Source organism: Sus scrofa, chromosome 3, assembly GCF_054392235.1.
Source record: "Sus scrofa isolate SSC_HxYL_T2T_F1_AM1 chromosome 3, Sscrofa_HxYL_maternal_Yorkshire_Landrace_v2.0, whole genome shotgun sequence".
Taxonomy (NCBI): Eukaryota; Metazoa; Chordata; class Mammalia; order Artiodactyla; family Suidae; genus Sus; species Sus scrofa.
In genome coordinates this window covers 75,329,458-75,334,970 of record NC_139385.1, presented here as the reverse complement: position 1 = coordinate 75,334,970, position 5,513 = coordinate 75,329,458, and the positions used below count along the sequence as shown (strand labels likewise).

Sequence of the window (5,513 nt, the reverse complement as noted above, 5' to 3'; positions counted from 1 at the left end):
GCTAGATGCTAGTACTTTGATTTTACTGATATTTCTAAAATGTTTCCAATAACTGTAATACACAGAGAAATAGCCATAGGCTTCTGTTAGAAAGATGTTAAAAAGAACAGTTGCAGAATAAATGACTTGTCCCAATATAAGTGAATTTACCCCATCCTCCTCAAAAGAAAAAAAAAGCAGAAAGCATTGCAGAACATCGGAGAATTACAACATTTTACTTAGCATTACCCCTCTACATTTGACAATGCACTTGAAGTCCATATATTTATTGGCAATGAAACAGAAATTCTGGAAGAGAAATAAAAGCATCTTAAGTGCAAGTGAATGGTATGAATTGCTCCCCAGGCTTGAAGGTTATCAGCACATTCACATTCTTATCTTTTCAAATCAACTGTTTCATCTCCCACCTGTTTCATATCAGGAACTTCAGCTACTTCCTTCCTTTCTATTTAATGGTCAGAGAATTCTAGGGAATTTTTCAGTCTGGAGGAGTTTTAGCATGCTTGAGTCTAGGTTGCTGGTTTCCCATTGCTGGAATATGTCACAACTGATGATTGTTACTTTAGTCTGATGGGTCTATCATGTGAGCTCTCTGCTCTGGTAGTATTTCCACTCCTTCAGATCTTTGTGGCAGAAAGGCAGTTTTCAAGGGAGAAGGATCCTCCCATCCCCCAGTGCAAGGTCATCTTTCTTTGGGTTCCCAAGATCAAGGCTCTTTTCCCCTCCCTCCCGCCTTTTTTTTTTTTTTTTCACCACCCCAAGGCATATGGAATTCCCTGGCCAGGGATCATCTCTGAGCCACAGTTGCGATGTAGGTAGGCAGTTGCAGATCCTTTAACCCACTGTGCCAGGCTGGGTATTAAACCTGAGTCTAGTACTGCGGAGGCACCAGTAATCCCAATGCACCACAGTGGGAACTCCCCAGGTTCAGCTATCTGAGTCCATATACTGGATCAGAATTCATGCCTGTGTCTGCTCCTTTCACACTTGGAAAATAGTCAGCTGCTTTTCTTTCTGGGTGACCACTCTCTCAGAAGAATGGTGTATTTTCTTTAAATCCTCACAAATAAAAGGTTATATTACCTTCCTCTCTATGAACAATTAAACAGTTTAGGGTTTACTCAAACAAAACCTACCACTTAAGTAAGGTATCTCTCAATTATTCCAAGTAATGTTTTATATATATATAATATATATTAATAGTATATATAACGTGAGAAATATGGAAATGGCATAGGAATAGGGCAAAAAGAAATAATGAAATCTAAAACAAATGTATTTTTATTCTTTACCAACCCACCGTCTGGCAGAGCAGCTAATATTTCATAATTCTTATGACTGCACTAATTGCTTTAAAAATATTATCTTATTTAAAATTACCACTTTGTAGGGAAAAAAGTCTAAAATCAGAGAAGTGAGTACTGACTCAAGATGACACACTTACTAACATAAATGAGTCAGGATGTCAACTTAGATGCCTGAAGTCATAGCCATGCTCCTCCTAACATGAACATGACCTTGAGAGTTCCATGGGGAGTAAAAAAAAGTCCATCACTTTAAAGAGTTTATATTGATGCAGAGGGGCAAAGGAAAATGCCAGAATTACACATACAGAAGTGTTGGAAAATAATAAAAATAAAACCTAGTGCTCACTTCAATAGCACATATACTGAAATTGGAACAAGGAACGATACAGAGAAGATTAACATGGCCCCTGCACAAGGATGACGTGCAAACTTGCGAAGTATTCCATATTTTTAAACCATTACATTTAGAATGGATAAGCAATGAGATCCTATTGTATAGCACAGGAAACTGTATCCAGTCTCTTGGGATAGACCATGATAGAAGATAATATAAGAAAAGGAACGAAAGAATTCCTGTTGTGGTTCAGCGGAAACAAATCTGACTAGGAACCATGAGGTTGTGGGTTTGATCCCTGGTCTCACTCAGTGGGTTAAGGATCTGGCATTGCCATGAGCTGTGGTGAAGGTTGCAGATGCCACTCGGATCTGGTGTTGCTATGGCTGTGGTGTAGGCTGGCAGCTGTAGCTCCAATTCGACCCCTAGCCTGGGAACCTCCATATGCCACGGGTGCAGCCCTGAAAAGACAAAAGACAAAAAAAAAAAAAAAAAAAAAAAAAAAAAGAAAAGAAAAGAAAAGGGATATCACTCTGCTGTATAGCAGAAATTGGCACAACATTGTGAGTCAACTATACTTCCTTTTTTTTTTGTTTAAAAAAATAAGCCTCATTTAGAATAGCAATAAATTAAATGTAACCAAGTGTGGTATTGGAAAGGCTTCTTAAAGAGTTCAATTTATTTCGATAATACTTATTAATTTAAATATAGCATGATTGACAGACTTCAACTTGCAAAGCACTTTACCTCCTAGATTGGCTTATTCAAAGGCAATTCTAAATCCCCTTTAGTGTATCTTCCTACCCTTTAGAGGTTAGAAAGCTAAAAATTCAAGCATGGCATTTGTGGGTGACCTAAATTCCACTAATCAAAGACACCATATAGATCTTGGAAAGAGGAAGCCAAAAATAAGAAGGGACAGCCACAGGCACCAGGACTGACTCTTTGGAGGTGATTAAGTGGCATGGGTGTTGTCAATGAACAGAAGTGACTGCGGGTTTTTTGTTTAGAAGAGTCTTGTTTTAATGAACACCTTTTTTTACCCTGCTCCTGTCATCTAGCATCTGCAGTACTAGAAAATCTGTAACATAACTGTAATAAACCCCTTACCTAATAGAGCTGTAGAAGATTATGGCATTTGCTGCTACAAACCTGGAAAAGTGTAATAACTGATATCAAAATGGTTTGGGGAAAATAGGAATATATCTGAATCACTTTCCGTACACCTGAATTTAAAACAACATTATAAATCAATTATATTCCACTAAAAAAATCAAAAGAAAGAAAGATACAACCATGCGAAAGAAAACAATAATTTCGGGAAAAATAATGGGAGTTGAGATTATTTATTTGACCTGGCTGGGTTGAAGGTAGCGGTAGTCTAGTTGGTGGTAGAGATTGGAACACTAGCAGTCTGTAACACTTAAGAGTAAAAGAATTATTAAGTTATGGCTTTTTGTTCCTGGGAAAGATATATCTATTGAAGGCAAAGGACATGTTTTTAGATGGAGTTGTGGAAGGGTATGAAGAATTAATGACAATAAGATGGGTTGTTTCTTCTAGCTGAACTCGAAAATACAAAGCAAGACAACGACAGAGACAAGTTATAAAATCCTGGTTCAAATCCTGGTCAAAGAACCGGGAAGTTTCTACAACTACTCTTAAAAATATCTTATATTTCTTTTAGGTATTGGGGATATACAATTAAGAGTTGGATATGAAGCAAATGGTCTCTCTGATGAAAAAGCGCAGACATAATTCAGATCTTTGTCAGGTTTTGAATAAAAATGTAGCTATTAATAGGGAAAAATTTAACCCCAAAACTCTCATGTGGGTATTTGAGATAACTTGATTGACACTGAATATTCTGACTCCCCACCGCCACCACTTTCACCAGACAGCAGTAGCAGCCACATTCCAGCTAGAGGATGATGCTCTTTCTGCTTTATTTGAAAACCATAGACTCAGTTATTTTACAAGAGAATAATTATTTTTCTCTGTATTCCATCCTACCATCTATATAACATCTGATATATTGCAGTTTGATCAAAAGAGCCAAAGAGAGATTCACGCCCAGGGGGATAAACTGTTTCTTATTTATTTATTTATGGCCACAGCTGCCGCATGCAAAATTTCCTAGGACAGGAGTTGAACCTCTACCAGAGCAGCGACCTAAGCCAAAGCAATGACAATGCTGGGTCCTTAATCCACTGAATATCAGGGAAGTCCAAACTGTTTATAATTTAGACTGATAAATGCTTAGAAGTTATTTATTGAAAAATAGACATGAGTGGCTTATTTAAATGAAGCTGATATGTCAAAATTTCTTTCTTTTATAGAAGAAAAAATATAAAAGCTAATAGAAATTAAAAAGATGGCATGAGATTACCAAGTACCAGTGGATCACCTATGTGTGAACATATATACAAGGATAATATGAAAAAAAATCCACTCACTGTGACTTTGAGAAATGTCATATTAGGAATGCATTTGTATGCTTGTAAAGCTCTGTAGTGAAGAAACTTTTGAATAAAGCAAGTTAATAGGTAAAAGTTGTTGCTATTGAACTCACCTTTCAGATGGTAATGGGACTGACTGATGGTATCCTGGATGAAAGAAACCAAGAAAGAAGATTAACAATAAACAAAAGGACAATCTAGAAGAAATGGACAAATTCTTGGAAAGGTACAACCTTCCAAGACTTAGCCAGACAGAAGCAGAAAATATGAATAGACCAATCACAAGTCCTGAAATTGAAACTGTGATTTAAAAATTTCCGATAAACAAAAGTCCAGGACCAGACAGCTTCACAGGCAAATTCTAACAAATATTTAGAGGAGTTAACACCTATCCTTCTGAAACTCTTCTAAAAATTTGCAGAGGAAAGAACACTTCCAAACACAATCTATGAGGCCACCATCACCTGGTAGCAAAACCAAAGACACCACATACACAAAAAAAGAAAATTACAGACCAACAACATTGGTAAACATAGACACAAAAATCTAACAAAATATTAGCAAACAAAATCCCACAATACATTAAAAGGATCAAACAACATGATCAAGTGGGATTTATGCCAGGGATGCAAGGGTTTTTCAATAAATGCAAATCAAACAATGTGATACACCACATTAATAACCTCCAGTCATTTATGATGGAACATGATGGAGGATAATGTCAGAAAAATAGTATATGTATATATGTATGACTGGGCTACTTTGCTGTACAGTAGAAATTGAGATAACACTATAAACCAACCATTACTGAAAAATAAAAATCATAAAAAACCCCATATGATCCTCTCAATAGATGCAGAAAAAGTTTTTGACAAAATTCAATACCCATTTTTTATTAAAAAAATAAAAAAAAATACTCTTCAGAAAGTGGTCATAGAAGGAAACTACCTCAACATAATACAGACCATATATGACAAACACAGAGCTAACATCGTTTTCAATATTGAAAAGATGGAAAACTTTCCTGATAAGATCAGGAATAAGACAAGAATGTCCATTCTCATCATTTTTATTCAAAATAGCTTTGGCAGTCCTAGCTACAGCAATCAGAGAAGAAAAAGAAGTCAAAGGAATCTAAATTGGAAAAGAAGTAAAACTGTCATTATTTGCAGATGTAATACTGTACATGGAAATTCCTAAAGATACTTTCAGAAAATTACTAGAGATCATCAATGAATTTGGTAAAGTTTCAGAATACAAAATTAATACACAGAAATAACTTTCACTCCTATAAACCAACACCAAAAGATCAGAAAGAGAAATTAAGGAAACAGTCCCATTTATAGTCACATCAAAGAGAACAAAATGCCTGGGAATAAACATACCTAAAGAAAAAAGACCTGTACTCTGAAA

The 5,513-nt window shown here is 35.8% G+C and overlaps 1 pseudogene; it reads left to right on the top strand.

The window, feature by feature from the left end:
- Positions 1 to 1,645: 1,645 nt before the first annotated feature.
- LOC146404716 (U6 spliceosomal RNA) lies at positions 1,646 to 1,759 on the top strand (annotated as a pseudogene).
- The last annotated feature ends 3,754 nt before the right edge of the window (positions 1,760 to 5,513 follow it).